The sequence below is a fragment of the Lepidochelys olivacea genome (genome assembly GCF_965140295.1).
Source record: "Lepidochelys olivacea isolate rLepOli2 genome assembly, chromosome: 24".
Classification (NCBI taxonomy): domain Eukaryota; kingdom Metazoa; phylum Chordata; order Testudines; family Cheloniidae; genus Lepidochelys; species Lepidochelys olivacea.
This window is the reverse complement of record NC_140434.1, coordinates 16,546,449-16,574,131: the sequence shown is the minus strand read 5'-3', so window position 1 is coordinate 16,574,131 and position 27,683 is coordinate 16,546,449. Positions and strand designations below refer to the sequence as shown.

General features: G+C 44.0%; 1 long non-coding RNA gene across 1 annotated transcript; it reads left to right on the top strand.

Annotated features, from left to right (window-relative positions):
* The first annotated feature begins 370 nt into the window (after positions 1 to 370).
* Positions 371 to 26,492, top strand: LOC311512074. Its single transcript, XR_014709387.1, has 6 exons — positions 371 to 521; positions 4,264 to 4,296; positions 16,153 to 16,191; positions 21,288 to 21,320; positions 24,078 to 24,101; positions 26,208 to 26,492. It is a non-coding gene; the product is annotated as an uncharacterized lncRNA (long non-coding RNA).
* The last annotated feature ends 1,191 nt before the right edge of the window (positions 26,493 to 27,683 follow it).

The following is a 27,683-nucleotide window of genomic DNA, read 5'->3' as shown; positions in this document are numbered from 1 at the left end:
ACAGCCCGTAGAGCGCAGGGGAAACTGAGAGGCTGCAGGGCTAGGGATGGGCTAGTTGATTAGTTAGCAGAAACGGTGGGCATGGGGATTGGGGCAGATTAGAAAAATAAAGCAGGTTCTGCCTCTCCATGCCAGAAAGGAAAAGATAAGTCACTTTGATAAGTTTAGGGAGAACAACAGTTTATTTTTCCAGCTGAAGTTGGATCCTGGCCTTTGGAAGCAGAAATCAGATTCCACAGGGTGAGTTTTGGTGATAAATGAGCTGTCTGACCTTTCCTTATTGATAAAGGTGATTGGTCTCCTTGACAATGCGGGCATGGAGTTTGGGCAATCAAGCTTGTAATGTCACGTACCACACATGGTATAAATATAGATGCTAAACCCTCGAGCTGCACACTGGGGATATCAGGACCTGGAAGAATCTTTCAGCAGCCAAGATGAAGCTCCAGATTGTGGCTGCCATTCTCCTCGTCACCATCCTTTCCCCAAAGAGAAGCAGCGCGCATCAGGTCAGCGCACAGGTAAGGATGCGATCACTACGAGCAGTATAATACTTTCTATTATAATGCTGGTTTTCTCTGTGAAATGGGATCTGAAATGGCTCCACTTTCCTCTCTGCCCAAAGGTGAATTGTTCTTGGACAGTGTCTTAGCACTGTGCTGAGTTTGAATTGGCCGAGTACAGTAATGGGGGGAGAAGATTAAAGGGTTTTCCTCACTTATTTGGAAAATTCTTTAGATCTGTTATTATGCTTCGATATCCCCAAAGCGCATTTTGTTCCAAAGTTCAGATTCAATGTGTACATATGGTTCAAAGTGGTTTGCGTGCTGGAGAAATAGAGAGGTCCTCACTGATTGACATTAGCTTACTATGCCATTTCCACCACACATTTGGCCAACTTGTGGCCCAGTGGTCAGCGATATGGGCTGGGGGTGGGGTCTCATTCTTTAGAGGCTCAAGCAGAGATGACTTGATCTTGATTCCCAAAAGTGCTGAACATCCTGGGCTGTGCAAAGAACCCCCCTCCCCGACCCCCCACCCCATTCTCTAAAATGTTTGAAAATAACAGAGGATGCTTTGGTTACAGCCCCTTTCCACACCACAAAGGCTGTAATCAGAAACTCTAGGGACATCATACAGCCATATTGCAGAAGGACTAATACGATGGTCCTGACCTTTTTAGTTTAATGAAGACTATTGATCTCTTTGACAATCCAGGGATTGGGTTGGAGCAATCAGGCTTGTAGTGTCAGATATGACACAGGGGATAAATACAGCTGCTAAACTCCCCAGCCACAATGGGGACTTGCTCATCTGGAAGAGCTGAACGGAAGCGATGATGGAAGTCCAGATCATGGCTGCCATTCCCCTCATCTCTGTCCTTTGCCCAAGGGAAGCAGCTCTCTGCCCGTAGGAGTGCTGCTGGTAACAATTAAAGCACTGCTAGGAGTGACATACTATTTGTCATAACGATGACTTTTGTAAAATAATAGAAAGGTAGAGCTGGAAGGGACCGCAAGAAGTCATCATGTCCAGCTCCCTGCACTGAGGCAGAACCAAGAAACCTAAACCATCCCTGACAGGTGATGTCCAAAGTTTTCTTAAAAACGTGCAATGATGGGGATTCCACAAGCCTACTCAAGAGTTTAATTACCCTTAGAGTTAGAAAGTTCTTTTTAATATCGAGTCAAAATCTCCCTTGCTGCAATTAAGCCCCCTACTTTTTGCCCTATCTTCAGTGGACACAGAGAACAGTTGATCACAGTCCTCTTTAGAACAACCCTTAATATATTTGAAGACTGTTATCAGGTCCCCCTCCTCAGTCCTCTTGTGTCAATACTAAACATGCCCCATTTTTTAACCTCTCCTCACAGGCCACATTTTCGAAACCTTTTACCATTTTTGTTGCTTTCCTCTGGACTCTCCGATTTGTTTACATCTTTCCTAAAGTGTAGCGCCCAGAACTGAAAACACGGCTCCAACAGAGGCCTCCCCAGTGCTGAGCACAATGGAACAATTACTTCCTGTGTCTTACATTCACCACTCCTGTTAATATATCCCAGAATGATAATAGCCTCTTTTACATCTGTATCATATGTTGACTCATATTCAATTTGTGACTCACAATAACCACCTGATCCTTTTCCGGGTATTACCACCTAGCCAGTTATTCCCTCTTTTGTAGCTGTACATTTGTTTTTTTCTTTCCTAAGAGAAGTACTTTGCACTTGTCTATTGAATTTCATCTAGATGCTTTTGGTCCAATTCTCCAATATGTTAAGGTTGTTTTGAATTCTAACCCTCTGCTTGCAACTCCTCCCAGCTTGGTATCATCTGCACATTTTATAAGTGTGTTCTCCACCCCATTATCCAAGTCATTAATGAAAATATGGAATAGTATCAGACCCAGGAGTGACCACTGCAGAACGCCACTAGATACGTCCACCCAGCTTGACAGAGAACCACCGTTACCCAGCCTTTCAACCAGTTGTGCACACACATTATACCAATTTCACCTAGATCATATTTCCCTACTTTGCTTAGGAGAATGTCATAAGTTGGACCTTTCTATTATAATGATGATTTTCTCTGTGAAATACGATCTGAAATGTCTCCCCTTTCCTCTCTGTCCAAAGGTGAATTGCTCAGGGACAGTATCTTAGCATTCCCTGTAGCTGAGTTGGAATTGTCTCGGTGTAGTGAGGGGAGAAGATTAGAGGGATTTCCTTGCTTATTCAGAAAATGTTTTGGATCCATTATTGTGCTTAGATATTACAAAAGCAACTATTGTTCCAATCTTCAGCTTCAGTGTTTACATATGGTTCTAAGAGGTTTGTGTGCCGGAGATATAGAGAGGCCCTCACCAATTGACAATAGCTTATCATGCCATTTCCCTCACACAGTTAGCAAAACCTGCAGATCTCATTCTTTGGGGGCGCAATCACTGACGATTTGGACTTGATTCCCAAAAGTGCTGAACAGTTTCAGCTGTGCAATCAACTCTTCCCTCCACGTTCTATATTTTTTGAAAACAACAAACAGGATGCTCAGTCATTTTTGAAAGGAGAAAAATGTAGAACTACTTGAAATTTGTCACTAATCTATTTTATTTTTAACTAAAAATGATTTTTTTTAAAAGAAAAATTTGATGGAAAAATTTGTTTCTTCTGTTTTTTTCTGATTTTTTTCAACGAAAATAATGAAAACTAAAAAGAAAAAAAGGCATGAGTTCTATTACATAATTTTCTAGCCACCTTTCCCCCCAATTTTTCCATAAAAATAATGAAAAAGAAAAAGAAAAAAAGTTTTGAGGTTTGTTCTTTGATTCCTCAGACCCATTTTTGCAAATAGATTTGAAATGCTATTTTTCTTTGAAATGTCCCCAAAACACACTTATAATTTTTCAAACAGCTCCAGAAAAGATGAAGGGGGGGGGGAATAAATAAAAAAACCACAAATTCTTTTCATTTCTGATTTTGCAAAACAAAATGACAATATTTTTACAAAAATTCATTTTGAAACATTTAACCAGCTCTAATTCTTATCGTGAAAAGTCAGACTCAAGAAAGGGACTTAGTTCTCAAATTCCAGATTCTGGGGGTCAATCTGAGTACTGAGAAGGAAGTGTAGGAGGGCTGTTTCCCATCGCAGAGCTGTCTGGGGCCATGTCTGAAACACAGACTTCTGCTGGCACAGCTCTATAGTATGGGGTGTGAAGAGGTTTGATTCCTGACTGACACGGCTGTGCTGGCAAAAGCCTCTCCCTACTGTAGCTGCAATTGTAATCAGCACAACTGGGCTTTTGCTGGTATGGTTGAGCCTGGTCTACACTATAAAGTTCTGCCAGCGCAGCTATATCAACGAGCTGTGTGCAAAAATCACCCCTCTTGGGCAACATGGCTATTTTCCTGGAGAATCCCCCGTATAGACGGAACTAGACCAAGAGAAGGTGATTCTGTCAGCATACCGAACATCCATCGGGGAGGTGGAGTGCTGATATTGGCAGAAAAAGACCTTCTGTTGGCGTGCACAGCATGTTCCATCGGGGCAATGCAGCGTAATGCAGACATGACCTTATTTGGCTTTGGGGGGAACATGCTATACTGGCAAAAGCCCACTAGTCTACCGGTAGAGCCACACTGGCCAAGCGCTCCTTGTGTAGAACTGACCTGGGAAAGCTATTGCCATTGTGAGGAATCAGCTACATTGAAATGATCGTGGAGAAAGAGCAGGGTGAAATAACTCCTAACTATCTCCTTACAGGATGTCGAGACTCCATTTGAAGAAGCTATTTCGGTGAGTACTCTAGATTTACTTTATTGTCAGGCTGTCATATTATCTCAGTACCTCTTCGCAAGCCCGAACCCTGAGATTCAGAGTCAACTGGAGTATCCTGGACACATGTTCAAAGACTGGTGCAAAACACAAAGCAATGGACTTCCAAGTCCCATGGGGCATGTAAGTGTCAATCCAAGTGTTCTTTGCAGGTTCAAGTCTCCCAGCATAAAAGTAGACAATTTGCTGGGTTACTGTGGGCTCTGTTCATTATAATCACTTCCCAGGTGGAGTCATACATACTGGGAGCTGTGATATACGGAGAATTCTGTCATTCTGCATCCGAGAGACTGCAGATCATAGTGTCACCATGGGCAATCCCGTACATGGCCTCATCTCTACAAGGGAGCAGATCCCAAGCTGGTGTAAATTAGTGTTGCTCTATCAAAGTAAGTGGAGACAGAACAACAGGTGTAAATCAACCATTGTTCCAGTAAAGTCAGCAGGGCCAGATCCCCTTCTGGTGTAACTTATCCGTAGCTTCATTGGAGTCAACGGGCCAGATTCCAAATGGATGTAAATCAACATTCCTGTGTTGGAGTTCATGGTCCAGGCTAAACCGAGGTCGCTCCATTGGAGGCAGGGCAGGGGTGAGCCGCGTCAGTGATGCTCTGCCTGTGAGTACTGCAAGTTCCTTTTGCTTCAAGAGTCTGTTCTATTAGCCTGATACTTTTAACAGACAGAGGCCAGATTAAATGGCGGAAGCCCATTCCCTTCACGGTTAGGGTTAGCAAATCTATGAAGTGAGAGATCCCTGGCAATCCTAGTCTCTCTTTTATTCATCTGGCTTCCCATCATGTTCAGAATCTGGAGTTTCAGGTGGTGGTCATAGGGCCAGCTATGATTTCTCTCGAGGCATCTAGACAGACTTATGTGCAGTGCTGGGGAGGAGCCAGTGGTCGTGGTACATGTAGGTACCAGTGACACAGGGAAGGGGAGGAGAGACGTCCTGGAGGCCAAATTTAGGCTGGTAGGAAAGAGACTGAAATCCAGGACCTCTATGGTGGCATTCTCAGAAATGCTTCCACGTGCAGGGCCAGGTAGGCAGGCAGAGCTTCAGAGTCTCAATGCGTGGATGAGATGACGGTGTAGAGAGGCAGGGTTTAGATTTATTAGGAACTGGGGAAACTTTTGGGATAGGGGGGAGCCTATACAGGAAGGATGGGTTCCACCTAAACCAAGGTGGATCCAGACGGCTGGCACTTAGTTTAAAAATTGCTCTGCAACCTTTTTAATGTTAAGAGATGGGGGCGGGGGGAAAGCTGATTGCTGCAGAGGAGCACGTGGATCGGACAGAGACTTCTCTTACAAGAGGGTCTATTGATAGAGATTCTCTAGGTTTTAGTCGGGAGGAGAGGATGGAAGAGGATAAAGTAGGGGCCAGATCAGATGAGAAACAGTCACATAAAAAAGAATCTGACACATCAGAAAAGGGCAGACAAATAAACACAGACAAGTTTTTAAAGTGCTTGTACACAAATGCTAGAAGTCTAAATAATAAGATGGGTGAACTAGAGTGCCTCGTGTTAAAGGAGGATATTTACATAATAGGCATCACGGAAAATTGGTGGAATGAGGACAATCAATGGGACACAATCATTCCGGGGTACAATATATATTGGAAGGACAGAACAGGTCATGCGGGGGTGGGCGGGGGGGGAGAAAATGTAGAATCAAATGAAGTAAAAATCTTAAATGAATCCACATGTTCCATAGAATCTCTCTGGATAGTAATTCCAGGCTCTAATAAGAATATAACAGTAGGGATCTATTATCGACCACCTGACCAGGACAGCGATAGTGATGATGAAATGCTAAGGGAGATTAGAGAGGCTGCCAAAACAAAGAACTCACTAATAGTGGGGGATTTCAATTATCCCCATGTTGACTGGGTCCATGTCACCTCAGGACGAAATGCAGAGACAAAATTTCTCGATCCTTTAAATGGCGGCTTCTTGGAGCAGCTGGTACAGGAACCCACCAGGGGAGAGGCAACTCTCGATCTAGTCCTGAGTGGGGCGCAGGATCTGGTCCAAGAGGGAACTATAACAGGACCGCTTGGAAACAGTGACCATAATCCACTAACATTTAACATTCCTGTGGTGGGAAGAACACGTCAAGAGCCCAACACTATGGCATTTAATTTCAGAAAAAAGAAAAGGAGGACTTGGGGCACCTTGGAGACTAACCAATTTATTTGAGCATAAGCTGTAGCTCACGAAAGCTCATGCTCAAATAAATTGGTTAGTCTCTAAGGTGCCCCAAGTCCTCCTTTTCTTTTTGCGAATACAGACTAACACGGCTGTTACTCTGAAACCTGAAATTTCAGAAAAGGGAACTATTCAAAAATGAGGGGGTTAGTTAAACAGAAATTAAAAGGTTCAGTGAATAGAGTGAAATCCCTGCAAGCTGCATGGACACTTTTCAAAGACACCATAATAGAGGCCCAACTTAAATGTAAATCCAAATTAAAAAACACAGTAAAAGAACTAAAAAAGAGCCTCTGTGGCTTAACAACCATGTAGAAGAAGCAGTGAGAGATAAAAAGGCATCTTTTAAAAAGTGGAAGGCAAATCCTAGTGAGGTAAATAGAAAGGAGCATAAACTCTGCCAAATTAAGTGTAAAAATGTAATAAGAAAAGCCAAAAAGGAGTTTGAAGAACAACTAGCCAAAAACTCAAAAGGTAAGAACAAAATGTTTTTTAAGTACATCAGAAGCAGGAAGCCTGCTAAACAACCAGTGGGACCCCTGGACGATTGAGATACAAAAGGAGCACTTAGAATCATAGAATCATAGAATATCAGGGTTGGAAGGGACCCCAGAAGGTCATCTAGTCCAACCCCCTGCTCAAAGCAGGACCAATTCCCAGTTAAATCATCCCAGCCAGGGCTTTGTCAAGCCTGACCTTAAAAACCTCTAAGGAAGGAGATTCTACCACCTCCCTAGGTAACGCATTCCAGTGTTTCACCACCCTCTTAGTGAAAAAGTTTTTCCTAATATCCAATCTAAACCTCCCCCACTGCAACTTGAGACCATTACTCCTCGTTCTTTCATCTGCTACCATTGAGAACAGTCTAGAGCCATCCTCTTTGGAACCCCCTTTCAGGTAGTTGAAAGCAGCTATCAAATCCCCCCTCATTCTTCTCTTCTGCAGGCTAAACAATCCCAGCTCCCTCAGCCTCTCCTCATAACTCATGTGTTCCAGTCCCCTAATCATTTTTGTTGCCCTTCGCTGGACTCTCTCCAATTTATCCACATCCTTCTTGAAGTGTGGGGCCCAAAACTGGACACAGTACTCCAGATGAGGCCTCACCAATGTCGAATAGAGGGGAACGATCACGTCCCTCGATCTGCTCGCTATGCCCCTACTTATACATCCCAAAATGCCATTGGCCTTCTTGGCAACAAGGGCACACTGCTGACTCATATCCAGCTTCTCGTCCACTGTCACCCCTAGGTCCTTTTCCGCAGACAAACTTAAAGACAATAAAGTCATTGCAGAGAAACTAAATGAATGCTTTGCTTTAGTCTTCACGGCTGAGGATGTTTGGAAGATTCTCAGACCTGAGCCATCTTTTGCAGGTGACAAATCTGAGAAATTGTCACAGACTGAAGTGTCACTAGAGGACGTTTTGGAATTAATTGATAAACTTAACAGTAACAAGTCACCAGGACCAGATGGCATTCACCCAAGAGTTCTGAAAGAACTCCAATGTGAAATTGCGGAACTATTAACTAGGGTTTGGAACCTGTCCTTTAAATCAGCTTCTGTACCCAATGACTGGAGGATAGCTAATGTAATGCCACTATTTAAGAAGAGCTCTAGAGGTGATCCCAGCAATTACACACCGGTTAGTCTATCGTCAGTACTGGGCAAATTAGTTGAAACAATTGTAAAAAGTAAAAGTGTCCAGACACATAGAAGAACATAAATGGTTGGGCAAAAGTCAACATGGTTTCTGTGAAGGGAAATAGTGTCTTACTAACCTTTTAGGGCACGTCTTCACTACCCACCGGCTCGGTGGGTAGTGATCGATCTATCGGGGACGCGATAAATCACGTCTAGACGCGATAAATCACGTCTAGACGCGATAAATAGATCCCTGAATCGACGCCTGTACTCCACCTCGGCAGGAGGAGTAAGCGGAGTCGACGGGGGAGCTGTCGCGGTCGACTTGCCACTGTGAGGACGGCCAGGTAACTCAAACTAAGATACTTTGACTTCAGCTACGCAAATAGCGTAGCGGAAGTTGTGTATCTTAGTTCGAACCCCCGCCCCCAGTGCAGCCCAGGCCTTAGAGTTCTTTGAAGGGGTCAACAAACATGTAGACAAGGGGGATCCAGTGGACACAGTGTACTTAGATTTTCAGAAAGCCTTTGACAAGGTCCCTCCCCAAAGGCTCTTATGTAAATTAAGTTGTCATGGGATAAGAGGGAAGATCCTCTCATGGATTGAGAACTGGTTAAAAGACAGGGAACAAAGGGTAGGAATAAATGGTAAATTTTCAGAATGGAGAGGGGTAACTAGTGGTGTTCCCCAAGGGTCAGTCCTAGGACCAATCCTATTCAATTTATTCATAAATGATCTGGAGAAAGGGGTAAACAATGAGGTGGCAAAGTTTGCAGATGATACTAAACTGCTCAAGATAGTTAAGACCAAAGCAGACTGTGAAGAACTTTAAAAAGATCTCACCAAACTAAGTGATTGGGCAACAAAATGGCAAATGAAATTTAATGTGGATAAATGTAAAGTAATGCATATTGGAAAAAATAACCCCAACTATACATAGAATATGATGGGGGCTAATTTAGCTACAACTAATCAGGAAAAAGATCTTGGAGTCATTGTGGATAGTTCTCTGAAGACATCCATGCAGTGTGCAGCAGCAGTCAAAAAAGCAAACAAATCATTAAAAAAGGCATAGAGAATAAGACGGAGAATATCTTGAATACCGCATACAGATGTTGTCTCCTCATCTCAGAAAAGATATACTGGCATTGGAAAAGGTTCAGAGAAGGGCAACTAAAATGATTAGGGGTTTAGAACGGGTCCCATAGGAGGAGAGATTAAAGACGCTAGGACTTTTCAGCTTGGAAAAGAGGAGACTAAGGGGGGATATGATAGAGATCTATAAAATCATGAGTGGTTTAGAGAAAGTGAATAAAGAAAAGTTATTTACTTGTTCCCATAATATAAGAACTAGGGGCCACCAAATGAAATTAATGGGCAGCAGATTTAAAACAAATAAAAGGAAGTTGTTCTTCACACAGCACACAGTCAACCTGTGGAACTCCCTGCCTGAGAAGGTTGTGAAGGCTAGGACTATGAGAGGGTTTAAAAGAGAACTGGATAAATTCATGGAGGTTAAGTCCATTAATGGCTATTAGCCAGTATGGGTAAGGAATGGTGTCCCTAGCCTCTGTTTGTCAGAGGGTGGAGATGGATGGCCGGGGAGAGATCACTTGATCATTGCCTGTTAGGTTCACTCCCTCTGGGGAACCTGGCATTGGCCACTGTTGGTAGATGGGATACTGGGCTGGATAGACCTTTGGTCTGACTCAGGATGGCCATTCTTATGTACTTATGATTACAGACCCCATCCACACCATAAAAACTATGTTCAGAAACTCTAGGGAGAGTATATAGCCATATTACACCGGGAGGTAAATCAACTCTGACCGTTCCTCATTGACAAAGGCCATTGGTCTCTTTAACAAACAAGGTGTTGGGTTTGCGCAATCAGGCTTGTAACGTCATAGACGACTCATGGTATCAATGGAGCTGCTAAACCTCCCCAGCCTGAAAGCGGATTTCATAATCGGAAGAAACAAACAGAAACCAACATTCAGCTCCAAATCATGGCTGCCTTTACCCCCATCTCCACCCTTTACCGAAAGGGAAGCAGTGCTTTGCCGGTAGAAGCTCTGCTGGTAAAAGTGAAAGTACTACTAGGATTAATACTTTATATTAGAAAGATGATTTTCTCTGTGATATAGTAACATAAGTGTCTCCTTTTTCTCTCTACCCAATGGTGAATTGTTCTGTGATGATCTCTTGGCATTCCCTGTAGCTGAGCTTGAATTGTCTGAGGCCCCATCTATCCTGAATACTCACATTGATATCTCTGTCTCTCATGAGCATGATGCATGATGTCTCTCATGAGCATGAAAAATCCACACCCCTGATAGTAGCAGCTATCCCGACCAAATCCTCATTGCAGACAGTGCTAGCTAGCCGGAAGAATTTTACACTCAACCTAGGTACTGCTCCATGGGAATGTGGATTAACTATAGCGACAGGAGAACCCCTCCCGTCACGGTAGCGAGTGTTTACACTGAAGTGCTTCAGTGTGCAAATTTAGCGCTGCACGGTGTTGCTGTAGCGTTTTAAGTGTAGAAAGATCCTGAGTAACAGCAGGGGGGGGGGAGGAGGCTGAAGGGTTTTCATCACATATTAAGAAAACTGTCTAGATGTTATTGTGCTCAGATATCTCAAAAGCAGCTTTTGTTCCAAATTTCAGACTTGATGTGTACATGTATGGTTAAAAGTGGTTTGTGTGCAGAAGACAGAGAGAGGCTCTCACTGACTGACAACAGTTTACTCTGCCATGTCCTTCCACATTTAGGCCAACAAGTGCAGCAGTGGTCAGTGATTCAGGAGGTCTCATTCTTTGCGGGCTCGAGCATTTTGAAACATTATTGAAATAAATGAAAACTAAAACAAAAAAGTTCTGAGTTGTGTCATTTGATTCCCAAGATCCATTTTTGGAAATAGAGTTGAAATGTAATTTTTCATTGAAAAATCCCAAAAAGTTTCTATAATTTTTCAAGTAGCTCCAGTAAAAAAGAAAGAAGCGGGGGGAGGGGGAAGTAAATGAAAAAATGTCAAACTTTTTCATTTTTGATTCTATCAAACAATGAATTTGTTCTCTGGAAAAAAAATGACAATTTTATAACAAATATTCACTTTGAAAAAATTGAACCAGCTCTAATACTTATCTTGAAAAGTCAGACTGAAGAAAGGGAGTTCCCAAATTCCAGATTCTCACATTGGTACCTTCTTTGCATTTTGTCAAATCTGCAGCGAAAGTGTTCTTGAAATGAACAACGTGTGCTGAGTCGTCATCCGAGACTGCTATAACATGAAATATATATGGCAGAATGCGGGTAAAACACAGAGACATACAATCTCGCACAAGGAGTTCAGTCAGAAATTCAATTAGTGCATTTTCTTTTTTTTTGAAGAAGTGTCACGAGCATGGAATCATATCCTCTGGAATGGTGGCCAAAGCATGAAGGGCCATACGAAGGGCCTCTTCTTATTTACAATGTCACCTGAAAGTGAGAAGCGGGCAGCATTATCTCCTGTAAATGAAAACAAACTTCTTTGTCTTAGAAATTGGCTGAACAAGAAGTAGGATTGAGTGGAGTTGTAGGCTCGAAAGTTTTACATGGTTTTGTTTTTGAGTGCAGTTATTTTAAAATAAAATCTACCTTTGAAAGTTTCACTTTCACATGAAAGAGATTGCATGACAGTACTTGCATGAGGTGAATTGAAAAATACTATTTCTTTAGATTGGAAGGACAGAACAGGTCGGACTGGTGGGGGAGTGGCACTAGAGGTGAAAAAAAACAGCGTCAAATGAAATAAAAATCTTAAATGAAGCAAACTGTACCATAGAATCTCTATGGATAGTAATTCCATAGACAACCCACCACCTGACCAGGATGGTGATAGTGACTGTGAAATGCTCAGAGAGATTAGAGAGGCTATAAAACAAAATAAAACAAAAACAAGACAACAACTCAATAATGATGGGGGATTTTAACAATCCCCATATTGACTGGGTACATGTCATCTTAGGACGGGATGCAGATATAAAGTTTCTTGACACCTTAAATGACTGCTTCTTGGAGAAGCTAGTCCTGGGACCCCCAAGAGGAGAGGCAATCTTTGATTTAGTACTAGGTGGATCACAGGATCTGGTCCAAGAAGTGAATATAGTTGGATTGCTTGGTAATTGCGAGCATAATATAATTAAATGAAACATCCCTTGGGTGGGAGAAAAACCACAGCAGCCCGCCATAGCTGCATTTAATTTCAGAAAGGGGAACAACACAAACATGAGAAAGTCAATTAAACAGAAATTAAAAGGTACAGTGCCAAATGTGAAATCCCCCACACTGCATGGAAACTTTGTAAAGACACCATAATGCAGGCTCAACTTCAATGTATCCCCCAAATTAAAAAACATAATTAGAGAATCCTAAAAGTGCCACCATGGCGAAACAAAGTCAAAGAAGCACTGAGAGGCAAAAGGCATCCTTTAAAAAGTGGAAGTTAAATACTACTGAGGAAAATAGAAAGGAGAATAAACTCTGGCAAGTGAAATGTAAAAATACAATTAGGAAGGTCAAAAAAGAATTTGAAGAACAACTAACAAAAGACTCAAAAAGTAACAGCTAAACATTTTGAAGTAGATCAGAAGCAGGAAGCTGCTAAACAACCAGTGGTGCCACTGGACGATTGAGATGCTAAAGGAGCACTCAAGGACGATAAAGCCATTGCGGAGAAACAAAATAAATTCTTTGCGTCGGTCTTCACGGCTGAGGACGTGAGGGAGATTCCCAAACCAGAGCCATTCTTTTTAGGTGACAAATCTGAGGAACTGTCCCAGATTGAGGTATCATTAGAGGAGCTTTTGGAACAGATTGCAAAATTAAAGAGTAATAAGTCCCCAGGACCAGATGGCATTCACTCAAGTGTTCTCTTGGAACTCAAATGTGAAATTGCAAAACTACAAAGTGTGGTACGTAACCTATCATTTCAATCACCTTCTGTACCAGATGACTGGAGCATTGCTAACGTGACACCAATTTTTAAAAAAGACTCGAGAGGTGATCCCGGTAATTACAGGCTGGTAAGCCTAACTTGAGTGCCGGCAAGCTGGTTGAAACTGTAGTAAAGGACAGAATTACCGGACACCTAGATGAACACAATTTGTTGGGGGAAGAGTCCACATGGTTTTTGTAAAGAGCAATCATGCCTTACCCATCTACTAGAATTCTTTGAGGGGGGTCAACAAGCACGTGGACAAGGGGGAATCCAGTGGATATAGTGTACTTAGATTTCCAGAAAGTCTTTGACAAGCTCCCTCATCGAAGGTTCTTAAGCAAAGTAAGATGTCATGGGAGAAGAGGGAAGGTCCTCTCATGGATCAGCAACTGGTTAAAAGATAGGAAACAAAGGGCAGGAATAAATGGTCAATTTTCAGTCAAGAGTGGTATCCTGCAGGGATGTGTACTTGGACCAGTACTACTCACCATATTCATAAACAATCTGGAAAAAGGGATAAACAGTGAGGTGGCAAAATTTGCAGATGATAAATATCTTGAGCAGTTTTGTAAGTCCAAAGCAGACTGCGAAGAGTTACAAAGGGATCTCACAAAAACTGGGTGACTGGGCAACAAAATGGCAGATGAACTTCATTGTTGATAAATGCGAAGTAATGCACATGGGAAAACAAAATCCCAACTATAATATAAAATAATAGGATCTGAATTAGCTGTTGCCACTCAAGAAAGATTTTTTTTCCAATGAAAATTATGAAAAATAGAACTAAAAATGTTTTGAATTTTGTTGATTCCCCAGAGTCCTATTTGCAAATAGTGTTCCAATGCTATTTTTCTTGGAAATTTGCCACAAACAAACTTATAATTTTTCAAAGAGCTCCATCAAAGAAAAAAGGGGGGAAAAAATGAAAAAATGAAAACCTTTTCATTTCTGATTTTGTCAAAAAAAGAAGTGATTAATTTTCTGGTAAAAAAGTGACAATTTGCTTGCAAAAATTCATTACGAAAAATGTTGATCATCTCTATTTCTTATCTTGAGGGATCAGAGTCACGAAAGGAAGCTCCCATATTCCAGGTTAATCTCCGCCCTGAGAAGCAAGGATAGGGGGACGGTTTCCCATCGCAGAGCTGTCTGGGGCCATGTCTACAATATGGACTTCGGCTGGCATAGCTCGATCCGTATGGGGTGTGAAGAAGTTTGATTCCGTACGACATCGCTGCGCTGGCAAAAGTCATAAAATCATAGAAGATTAGGGTTGGAAGAGACCTCAGAAGGTCATCTGGTCCAACCCCCTACTCAAAGCTGGACCAATCCCCAGTTAAATCATCCCAGCCAGGGCTTTGTCAAGCTGGGCCTTAAGAACCTCTAAGGATGGAGATTCCACCACCTCCCTACGGAACCCAGTCCAGTGCTTCACCACCCTCTTAGTGAAATAGTGTTTCCTAATATCCAACCTAGACCTCCCCCACTGCAACTTGAGACCATTCCTCCTTGTTCTGTCGTCTGCCATCAATGAGAATAGCTGAGCTCCATCCTCTTTGGAACCCCCCTGCAGGTAGTTGAAGGCTGCTATCCAATCCCCGCTCACTCTTCTCTTCTGCAGACTAAACAAGCCCAGTTCCCTCAGCCTCTCCTCGTAAATCCCCTGCCCCAGCCCCCTAATCATTTTCATTGCTCTCCGCTGTAGTCTCTCTAATTTGCCTACATCCTTTCTGTAGTGGGGGCCCCAAAACTGGACGTAATCCTCCAGATGTGGCCTCACCAGTGCTGAATAGAGGGGAATAATCACTTCCCTCAATCTGCTGGCAGTGTTCCTACTAATGCAGCCCAAGATCCTGTCAGCCTTCTTGGCAACAAGGGCACACTGCTGACTCATATCCAGCTTCTCATCATCTCATATCCAGTTTCTCATCACCTGCAATCCCCAGGTCCTTTTCTGCAGAACTGCTACTTAGCCTGTCAGTCCCCAGGCAGTAGCGGTGCATGGGATTCTTCCGTCCTAAGTGCAGGACTCTGCACTGGTCCTTGTTGAACCTCATCAGATTTCTTTTGGCACAATCCTCCAATTTGTCTAGGTCCCTCTGGACCCTATCCCTACCCTCCAGGATATCTACCTCTCCCCGCACCTTCGTGTCATCTCTGAACTTGCGGAGGGTGCAATCCATCCCATCATCCAGATCATTAATAAAGACATTGAACAAAACAGGCCCCAGGACCGGCCCCTGGGACACTCTGCTTGATGCCGGCTGCCAACTAGACATCCAGCCGTTGATCACTACCCGTTGAGCCCGACTATCTAGCCAGCTTTCTATCCACCTCATAGTCCATTCATCCTATCCGTACCTCTTTAACTTGCTAGCAAGAATACTGTGGGAGACCGTAGCAAAAGCTTTGCTAAAGTCAAGATATGTCATGTCCACTGCTTTCCCCATATCCAGAGAGCCAGTTATCTCATCATAGAAGGCAATCAGGTTGGTCAGGCCTGACTATTGTAACTGCAGTTATAACCAGCAAAACTGCTTTTGCTGGTATTGCTGGGCCTGGTGTACACTTCAGTGTTCGGCCAGTGTCTCTATATCAGCTAGCAGTGTGAAAAACGCTATGCTGAAAAATCCCCAGGATAGAGGCAACTAGACCGACAGAAGGGTGAGTCTCTCAGCTTACTGAACGTCAAGTGGGGAAGTGGTCTTATTATGTCGGAACAAGTCCTTAAGTCAGCATATGCAGCCTGTACTCTAGGGACTATGCAGGCATAGGCTCTGTAGTGTAGACATGGCCTCATTTCCCTTTCGAGGAGAATATGCTATACCAGCAAAAGCACACGAGTGTACTGGTAGAACTGTACTGGCAAAGCGTTCCTAGTGTAGAGCTTGTTGGTAACGCCATTGCCATTGTGAGGAATCAACAACCTTGAAATGATATTGGAGAAGGAGTTTCTTGATCCTGTTCTGTTTCCTTACAGGTGTTTCGAAAACATCCAGCTGGAAAACCTTTTCCTCTGGTGAGTACTCAAAATTACTTTGCTGTCAAATTACTTTGGTTCGGGTTCTGTAGTTTCCACATTGGAGTGTTGTCAGAAGTCTTAAAAGAGCAACATGTTCCACACCTTGTCCCTCTCAGATTTTGGAAGGCACTTCTGATTCTTAAGCCTTGGGTTGAGTGCTGTAGCTATCTTTAGAAACCTCACATTGGTACCTTCTTTGCATTTTGTCAAATCTGCAGCGAAAGTGTTCTTGATACCGGCTGCCAACTAGACATCCAGCCGTTGATCACTACCCGTTGAGCCCGACTATCTAGCCAGCTTTCTATCCACCTTATAGTCCATTCATCCAATCCGTACCTCTTTAACTTGTGCTGGGTCATCATCCTAGACTGCTATAATGTGAAATATATGTGGCAGAATGCGGGTAGAACACAGAGCAGGAGACATACAATCTTGCACAAGGAATTCAGTCAGAAATTCAATTAGCGCATTTTTTTTTTTGAAGAAGTGTCACGAGCATGGAAGCATATCCTCTGGAATGGTGGCCAAAGCATGAAGGGGCATACGAATGTTTAGCATATCTAGCACGTAAATACCTTGCAATGCCGGCTGCAAAAGTGCCATGCGAATGCCTCTTTTTATTTACAATGTCACCTGAAAGTGAGAAGCGGGCAGCATCATCTCCTGTAAATGAAAAGAAATCTCTTTGTCTTAGAAACTGGCTGAACAAGAAGTAGGATTGAGTGGATTTGTAGGCTCTAAAGTTTTACATGGTTTTGTTTTTGAGTGCAGTTATTTTAAAATAAAATCTACCTTTGAAAGTTTCACTTTCACATGAAAGAGATTGCATGACAGTACTTGTATGAGGTGAATTGAAAAATACTATTTCTTTAGATTGGAAGGACAGAACCGGTCGGACTGGTGGGGGAGTGGCACTAGAGGTGAAAAAAACCAGAGTCAAATGAAATAAAAATCTTAAATGAACCAAACTGTACCATAGAATCTCTATGGATAGTAATTCCATAGACAACCCACCACCTGACCAGGATGGTGATAGTGACTGTGAAATGCTCAGAGAGATTAGAGAGGCTATAAAACAAAACAAAACAAAACCAACACAGCAACTCAGTAATGATGGGGGATTTCAACAATCCCCATATTGACTGGGTACATGTCATCTTAGGACGGGATGCAGATATAAAGTTTCTTGACACCTTAAATGACTGCTTCTTGGAGAAGCTAGTCCTGGGACCCCCAAGAGGAGAGGCAAACTTTGATTTCCTACTAAGTGGATCACAGGATCTGGTCCAAGAAGTGAATATAGCTGGATTGCTTGGTAATCGTGAGGACAATATAATTAAATTTAACATCCCTCGGGTGGGAGAAAAACCACAGCAGCCCGCCATAGCTGCATTTAATTTCAGAAAGGGGAACAACACAAACATGAGAAAGTCAATTAAACAGAAATTAAAAGGTACAGTGCCAAATGTGAAATCCCCCACGCTGCATGGAAACTTTGTAAAGACACCATAATGCAGGCTCAACTTCAATGTATCCCCCAAATTAAAAAACATAATTAGAGAATTCTAAAAGTGCCACCATGGCGAAACAAAGTCAAAGAAGCACTGAGAGGCAAAAGGCATCCTTTAAAAAGTGGAAGTTAAATACTACGGAGGAAAATAGAAAGGAGAATAAACTCTGGCAAGTGAAATGTAAAAATACAATTAGGAAGGTCAAAAAAGAATTTGAAGAACAACTAGCAAAAGACTCAAAAAGTAAGAGCCAAATGTTTTGAAGTAGATCAGAAGCAGGAAGCTGCTAAACAACCGGTGGTGCCACTGGACGATTGAGATGCTAAAGGAGCACTCAAGGACGATAAAGCCATTGCGGAGAAACGAAATAAATTCTTTGCATCGGTCGTCACGGCTGAGGACGTGAGGGAGATTCCCAAACCAGAGCCATTCTTTTTAGGTGACAAATCTGAGGAACTGTCCCAGATTGAGGTATCATTAGAGGAGCTTTTGGAACAGATTGAAAAATTAAAGAGTAATAAGTCCCCAGGACCAGATGGCATTCACTCAAGTGTTCTCGTGGAACTCAAATGTGAAATTGCAGAACTACTAAGTGTGGTACGTAACCTATCATTTCAATCACCTTCTGTACCAGATGACTGGAGCATTGCTAACGTGACACCAATTTTTAAAAAAGACTCGAGAGGTGATCCCGGTAATTCCAGGCTGGTAAACCTAACTTGAGTGCCGGCAAGCTGGTTGAAACTGTAGTAAAGGACAGAATTACCGGACACCTAGATGAACACAATTTGTTGGGGGAAGAGTCCACGTGGTTTTTGTAAAGAGCAATCATGCCTTACCCATCTACTAGAATTCTTTGAGGGGGGTCAACAAGCACGTGGACAAGGGGGAATCCAGTGGATATAGTGTACTTAGATTTCCAGAAAGTCTTTGACAAGCTCCCTCATCGAAAGTTCTTAAGCAAAGTAAGCTGTCATGGGATAAGAGGGAAGGTCCTCTCATGGATCAACAACTGGTTAAAAGATAGGAAACAACGGGTAGGAATAAAGGGTCAATTTTCAGTCAAGAGTGGTATCCTGCAGGGATCTGTACTTGGAGCAGTACTACTCACCATATCCATAAACAATCTGGAAAAAGGGATAAACAGTGAGGTGGCAAAATTTGCAGATGATAAATATCTTGAGCAGTTTTGTAAGTCCAAAGCAGACTGCGAAGAGTTACAAAGGGATCTCACAAAAACTGGGTGACTGGGCAACAAAATGGCAGATGAACTTCATTGTTGATAAATGCGAAGTAATGCACATGGGAAAACAAAATCCCAACTATAATATAAAATAATAGGATCTGAATTAGCTGTTGCCACTCAAGAAAGATTTTTTTTCCAATGAAAATTATGAAAAATAGAACTAAAAATGTTTTGAATTGTGTTGATTCCCCAGAGTCCTGTTTGCAAATCATGTTCCAATGCTATTTTTCTTGGAAATTTGCCACAAACAAACTTATAATTTTTCAAAGAGCTCCATCAAAGAAGAAAGGGGGGAAAAAAATGAAAAAATGAAAACCTTTTCATTTCTGATTTTGTCAAGAAAAGAAGTGATTAATTTTCTGGTAAAAAAGTGACAATTTGCTTGCAAAAATTCATTACAAAAAACGTTGATCATCTCTATTTCTTATCTTGAGGGATCAGAGTCACGAAAGGAAGCTCCCATATTCCAGGTTAATCTCCGCCCTGAGAAGCAAGGATAGGGGGACGGTTTCCCATCGCAGAGCTGTCTGGGGCCATGTCTACAATATGGACTTCGGCTGGCATAGCTCGATCCGTATGGGGTGTGAAGAAGTTTGATTCCTTACGACATCGCTGCGCTGGCAAAAGTCATAAAATCATAGAAGATTAGGGTTGGAAGAGACCTCAGAAGGTCATCTAGTCCAACCCCCTACTCAAAGCTGGACCAATCCCCAGTTAAATCATCCCAGCCAGGGCTTTGTCAAGCCGGGCCTTAAGAACCTCTAAGGATGGAGATTCCACCACCTCCCTACGGAACCCAGTCCAGTGCTTCACCACCCTCCTAGTGAAATAGTGTTTCCTAATATCCAACCTAGACCTCCCGCACTGCAACTTGAGACCATTTCTCCTTGTTCTGTCGTCTGCCATCAATGAGAATAGACTAGCTCCATCCTCTTTGGAACCCCCCTGCAGGTAGTTGAAGGCTGCTATCAAATCCCCGCTCACTCTTCTCTTCTGCAGACTAAACAAGCCCAGTTCCCTCAGCCTCTCCTCGTAAATCCCCTGCCCCAGCCCCCTAATCATTTTCATTGCTCTCCGCTGTAGTCTCTCTAATTTGCCTACATCCTTTCTGTAGTGGGGGCCCCAAAACTGGATGCAATCCTCCAGATGTGGCCTCACCAGTGCTGAATAGAGGGGAATAATCACTTCCCTCAATCTGCTGGCAGTGTTCCTACTAATGCAGCCCAAGATCCTGTCAGCCTTCTTGGCAACAAGGGCACACCGCTGACTCATATCCAGCTTCTCATCCACTGCAATCCCCAGGTCCTTTTCTGCAGAGCTGCTACTTAGCCTGTCGGTCTCCAGCCTGTAGCGGTGCATGGGATTCTTCCGTCCTAAGTGCAGGACTCTGCACTGGTCCTTGTTGAACCTCATCAGATTTCTTTTGGCACATTCCTCCAATTTGTCTAGGTCCCTCTGGACCCTATCCCTACCCTCCAGCATATCTACCTCTCCCCGCACCTTCGTGTCATCTCTGAACTTGTGGAGGGTGCAATCCATCCCATCATCCAGATCATTAATAAAGACATTGAACAAAACAGGCCCCAGGACCGGCCCCTGGGACACTCTGCTTGATACCGGCTGCCAACTAGACATCCAGCCCTTGATCACTACCCGTTGAGCCCGACTATCTAGCCAGCTTTCTATCCACCTCATAGTCCATTCATCCTATCCGTACCTCTTTAACTTGCTAGCAGGAATACTGTGGGAGACCGTAGCAAAAGCTTTGCTAAAGTCAAGATATGTCATGTCCACTGCTTTCCCCATATCCACAGAGCCAGTTATCTCATCATAGAAGGCAATCAAGTTGGTCAGGCCTGACTATTGTAACTGCAGTTATAACCAGCAAAACTGCTTTTGCTGGTATTGCTGGGCCTGGTGTACACTTCAGTGTTCGGCCAGTGTCTCTATATCAGCTAGCAGTGTGAAAAACGCTATGCTGAAAAATCCCCAGGATAGAGGCAACTAGACCGACAGAAGGGTGAGTCTCTCAGCTTACTGAACGTCAAGTGGGGAGGTGGTCTTATTATGTCGGAACAAGTCCTTAAGTCAGCATATGCAGCCTGTCCTCTAGGGACTATGCAGGCATACGCTCTGTCATGGAGACATGGCCTCATTTCAGAGGAGAATATGCCATACCAGCAAAAGCACACGAGTGTACTGGTAGAACTGTACTGGCAAAGTGCTCCTAGTGTAGAACTGGCTGGTAAGGCTTTTGCTATTGTGAGGAATCAACTTCATTGAAATTATATTGGAGAAGGGCGTTTCTTGATCCTACTCTCACTATTTCCTTCCAGGAGGTCATGAATCGAGCTCCACGTATTGTTGGGGTGAGTACTCAAAATGATTTTGCTGTCCAGCTCTTTTATATTATCTCATTACCTCTTAGCAAGCCTGAACCTTGAGACCAGTGTTCAGCTGGAATAGCCTAGACACGCATGGAAAGAGTGAGGCAGAACACAAAGCTCTGGGTTTCCAAGTCCCACAGGAGTGTCTAAGAGTTAATCCAGGTGTTCTTTGTGGTTTCAATTCTCCTATTATACAAGTAGGCAATTTATTGTATTTCTTAGGTCTCTCTTCATTATGACCGGGTCCCAGATGGAGTCATCCATATTGTGAGCTGTGATTCACTGGAAATCCTGTGAAGCTGCCTACCTGAGACTGGGATAATAGTATCCCCATAGGCAATCACATACATGACCTCATCTATACAAGGGAGCAGATTCCCAGACGATGTAAATTGGTGTTGCCTCAATAAAAGAAGTGGGGCCAGATCAACAACTGGTGTCACTCATCTATAGTTCAATGAAAGTTAGTGGGGCCAAATGCCCAACGGATGGAAATCTGTCTTAGCTCCAATAAAGTGAGTGGGGCCAAATCCCCAGCTGGTGTAAATTATCCAAAACTCCAGGGGGTTCAATGGGTCAAATTCCAAATGGGTGTAAATCCACATCTCTGTATTGGAGATACACCACAGTAACCTGATGTAGCTCCACTGGAGTCAGAGCAGTGGTTCGCAGCATCAATGGTGCGGTGCCTGTGAGCACTGCAAATTCACTTTGCTTTACGAGTCTGCTACATCACCCTGATAATTTTGACAGAGGCCAAGTGAAGTGATGGAAGGCCATTCCCTTAACGGGTAGGGTTAGCAATTCTACTATGTCAGAGATCCCTGGCAGTCCTAGTTTCTCTCATGATGGGAAATCAGACCAATAAAATGGTTCCCATTGTGACGGGATCCCCGGGGTGCAGCCTGGGTCTGTGGGACCGCTGTGCCCCCTTAACGCCCTCCAGCCTGGGCTGTCTCTCACAATGCCTTGCTAGTGACCAGCAGCAAACCCCTTCAGGTGCTGTTATCACTCAGCACAACCGCATGTGGAGCCCTACACCCAGGTAGGTTGCAGGAACGCTCCCAGAGCCACTCATGAATCACAGAGAAAGACACCAGAGCCAAATCCCCCCAGCTCCCAGCACTGTACCTCAGGAATATACCAATATATCAAGATGAGCAGTGCAAATTTATTAATTGGTTCACCACTTCATCAATGGAAAGGGGATATACACCAGCCTTTGCAAACCTGAGCAGGTTTGCCACACACTTTATACAAACTCACTGGTAAAGATAAACCGTTAAACAATTTTTTTTACTACAAAAGATAGATTTTAAGTGACATTAAGTGATAGGCAAAAAGTCAGAATTAGTTACCAAAATAAAATAAAATATAAGCATGCAGTCTAAGCTCTCAACCCTATTAGACTGCCCAACGTCTCGATTAAGCAGTTTTTCTCACCCCACTGGAGATTGCAGTCCTTCATGTACAGATTTCACCCTTGAAACCTGGGCCAATCTCCTCTGCTGGAGTCTTCAATGAGTGTCTTTGTTGCTTACAGCATAGGTGGGGGCAGGAGAAAGCCAAGCATGGGGCCCCTGTGTCATGAGTCCCCAGCCAAGGTTGAGCAATTCCCTTGGTGTGGCCTCATGCAGGTGAGTCATTGCATTGTAGCTCCCTTGCTGGACAATGGCTAGTGATGTCTGTTCAACAGCACCCACCCCGGTGTTGGTTACCTCCCTTGTCATTGTCTCTGTGTAGCTAGTATCTGGGTGCCTCCCAAACCCACAGCATATTTTAGTGAAAACCATACAACACAATTCTTATCATTTCATATGCATTGGTGCTACACATGTTTAGATAGAACAATGTCTTTCAGCAGATCATAACCTTTCCCCGATACCTTACCAGGCATGCTTTATATGCAAGATCACAGTTATCTAAAAATGAGGAATATGGGGGTAACAGGATGCTCCCCCGAGGTATAGAGTGTCACACCCATGTTTCAAAATATGGAGTTTCAGGTGTTGCTTTATAACCTGGTGGGACGGTCAAGATCAATCTATAGCTGCCATTCTCCTCGTCTCCGTCCCTTGCCCAAAGGGAAGCAGCGCTGGGCCCGTACAAATGCTGGTGGTAACAATGAAAGTAATGGTAGGAGTAACATACTCTCTATTATAATGATGATTCTCTCTCAGAAATAGGATTGGATATGTCTGTGCTTTCCTCTTTGCCCAAAGGTGAACTTTTAGCATTCCCTGTAGCTGAGTTTGGATTGTTTGAGTGAGCAGAAAGGAGGATAAAAGGTTCTCCTCACTTATTAAGAAAATTCTTTACATCTATTATTGTGTTTAGATAGATTAAAAGCCACTTTTGTCCAAATCTCAGATTCGGTGTGTACAGATTCGGTTCTAAGAAGTTTGTGTGCCGGAGAAATAGAGAGGCCCTCACTGACTGACGTTAGCTTACTATGCCGTTTCCCTTACACATTTAGGCCAACAGGAGGAAAAGTTGTCACTCATTTAGGGGGTCTCACAGTTGAGGGTTTCAAGTACAGATGCCTGCGGCTCGATTTCAAAAGGTGCTAAACACCCTGGGCTACACCAGAAGTCAGTAGCAGCTCTGGGACAGCAACAAAGTTTGCCATGACACAAGCACCACAGCTGCTTCTGCCAGGGATAGGAGCTAACCACCCTCATTCCAATGTCACAGGAAGTCAATGGAAAAAATAACTTTCTTGTTTTTTTCTCTCTAAAGGGTTTAATGGGGCGATGATCTGTGGTGAGTATCTCAAGTTCTCTCTCTTTGAGAATCTCTTGCGTTATCTTGGCAGCTCTCATAATGGGAATGGAGACTGGAGCCATTTGAGTTAAAGGAGGCACCCTCAGTATATTTCATGGTACAACCTCAGTGAAAGGAAAAAAGTGCCCCCCGCTCTTGCTGCTGCCCACCAGCCCTGACACAGAAGGGTCCCCCACCCAGCGGCATCTGCCAATGGCATGAAACTGTTTGTTTCAGCTGCTGCCTTTAGTCCATGCCAAGGAGTAACAACTAGCGAGCAGAAACAAAGCTTTTCCTTTTCATTTCGGAGGTATTATTTTCCTGCTTGTCTGGTAGTTAGAGAGAGGATGGGGGAGTGACAGGCTCAAATGTATGTTAACAGAGAACACCACCAGCACAATTCATAGGTTCACACATTTTAAGGCCAGAAGGGACCGTTCTCTTCAGCTAGTCTGACCTCCTGCAGAACACAGTCCAGGGAATTTCATCCAGTCCTTCCTGCAACTAGCCCATGATTTCTAGGTGAGCTAGGGCACACCCCAAAGAAAGATATCCTGGCAGAAGCCTCACCAGCGCCTCCATGTGTTAAGACTGTAAGTTGCATTTTCAAAAGTGAGGAAGACTTCGGTACTTCATATCCCCAGACTTTCACCAGGACTCAGGCTCTTAAGTGCCTCCGTCAATTTTGAATGTGGGACTTGGATGCCTAAGTCACCCAGATGCTTATGCAAATTTTATACCAAGACTTGACTGACAGACTTTGAGTGATGGAGATTCCATCTTGTCCCTTGGTAACTTCCCCATTTGATGGCTGTGTTCATTTAAGACTGGTTCATGTAAGAGGGAATGGGTCCTGTTCACCTGTAACTAGTTAGGTCCCTCCCAGTGGGTCCTGATAGAAGGCACCTGGCCTCCATGCAGGGAGCTGTTAAGAATTGCTAGGAGAGAGCTGTCTGAGATCTGAGAAGGCTGCAGTGGAAGATGTTGGGGAAGAGACCTGCACAGAGAGAGAACTTCCGAGAGCTGTTCGGCTAGTGCTGTGGGTGGCAGCCACTGGAGAAAACTGGCCAGAGCAGGGAAACCCTGCTGAACAGACGGTGTGTGCAGGGGTCCCGAGGGAAAGGGGACAAACTAGCTCAATCAGGGCAGGCTGAGCCAAGAAGCAGAGGGTTGTTTCTAGACTGAGGCTCCCAGGAGATGTTGCTTAGCAGGGGTAGGACTCACAGGCAAGGGGGCCTGAAGAGTGGAACACTGTGGGGAGCCCTCTCACAGAAGACCCGAACTGAGGGCTGCGGGAGGAGAGAGGTAAGAAGGATGGAGAATCACCAGAGGTGTGGAGGTCCTAGAATAGGGGCCCAAAAGAACTGGGGAACAGTGTGGTTGTTGACTCTCAGGAGCATAGGCGCCAACTCCATGGGTGCTCTGGGGCTTCCATTAGCCAAACCTGGAAGAATCTACCGTGTAGCAGCACTGGCTTTGTGACATACTTCCTCTCCACAACCACTTTTCCTGATCTCACAGCAGCCACTTCACCACCAGGATCATGCACCACAGATCAGGAGCAGGGCAGAGGGCTACTCTCAACATCACTGAGCTGCCCCCTTCAAGCACGCAAGACTTCTTCCCCTTTCCTCCTGTCACCCTCTCCATTGAATGCAATGCTGGGAAGTGCAATGCTGTCTCATTGACACAGCATTCCCGTGGCAGACAGAATAAACTCTGTGTGGGTAAATACTGACACAGTGGCAGGGATTTGACGAGTGTGTGATAACCAGAGCATAAATCCCAGTGGCAGCTCAAATCCCCAAAAGAAAGTTTTAATTTCTAAAATTACCCTTCCCTTTAACAAATCCAAGAGCTCAGTTCCAGCCCTCCCAAATCTCCCCTGGCCCTCTCCTCCCTCATTTCCCTATCCAGTGCCATCAATCACAGTTTGTAAAGGGCACTGCTGTACAATGCACAATACTGGAAGTGGAATGCTGGCGGTCGCACACAGCTGTAGGGGACTAGAAAGGGACTAAACTCCTCCAGGGAGTGCGGGAGGGTTCTTGTCTGATTCCCTGTGGGTTACTGGGACCATAATGACCATTTGCCATCTCTCCCCAGGACTAAGAATTATGAATTACTAACTCAAACGCTGGCGAAACCGGATTGGCTGACTTCGATGATGACACCTGCCATTACGCTCCCCATGCTGCTGCCTCACAACTCTTCCACCAATCAAATGCTGACTGAAAATCATGAATCCTACTGAATGGGCCTCTAGCTGATTACTGTGACAGTCCTTGATTTTTATGCTTTTTGATGTAACAGGGAGCGGAGGGACACTGAGCTCTGTCCCGCAGCTGCCCTGGGGGATTGCGAGAGCTTTGCAAAAATTAAAATAAATACAAACGCACAAAAAATGTTCAGTAACTGTTGGTTTTTTTACGTTTTAGTAAATTAAATTTCCTTCCAGGCTGGGATAGGATTCGCTCCTCTGTAAATGCTGACACGACTGTAGTCATTTCTAAACTCGTTGTAGGCAATGATTACTGTATGGGGGGTGGGGGAAGACACTGTTCTCCAGTATTCCTCTCTCTCCCTCAGTGGTGAAACCAGGGAAGCAGAAGCACTGGGAAAAATGAATAGTGGAGTGGCTCACAAATCCAGAAGAGCAGGAGGGAAGAGTATCCGTTAACTGAGCTACAGAACTACACTACCAGGGCTAGAGAACATGTGGCAAGATTTCCTTTCAGGGTAGATGCTCCAGCACATAATCCTCAAAAATCTAGAGGTGCCTCCTTGCACTCCATAAAACGATCCCTTTCCAGAACAGTTACGCTCTTTTGGCTTGAACATCGGACAAGAAACCACTCCCATTAAAACCACCCATAAACTGCACCTCAATCTTGCTTCTTCAAAGGACACAGATTACAGATAAATTCATGAGAAGGTTTAATTTGTTCTTAATTATTTTGGGCTTCAGCCCCTTCCACTGGCTTCTCAGCCTCATCCAGCTCAGCTCCCTACATCCGGACCATTACCTTCTATCCTTCATGTGAGACACAAAATCTCTTCCCCAAAAGACATTGGGGCTGGGATTTGCAAAGAATCCTAATTTCCTTCGGTCTGTCTGAAAATCCCAACCTAGGGCAACAGAGCAATATTTTGCAAAGCAGATGGGAGCAGGGCTGCTCTTTTTGCTCATTCCACTAACATGTCAAATGCTGCTGGAAATAAAAGTGGCAACTCTTCCTGAACCCCTCTCCACGTTCTCATGACTCGACTGGATTGTGACCACAGAAGCAGCCACTTCCAAACAACCTGTTAGGAAGCTGTCAAAGCTCTGATCCAGTGCCCCACCAGACTGCTGTGAGGGGACCCAGACACTGGTTTCCATGTCTTTCAAGCCTCCAGAGTCTGAATACACATGAGACCAGACACTGGCTCTGTCTTGGGGTCCTTATGCACACTCCCAGGGGGCTGATCTATCTAGCACCCCCTCCTGAGAGTTTCAGCCAGGGGGTCCAACCACCCAGTTGCTAGAATCAGTGCTGATTCCTCTGACTCTCCTGTAGCTTAAACTCACCCTCCTCCAGA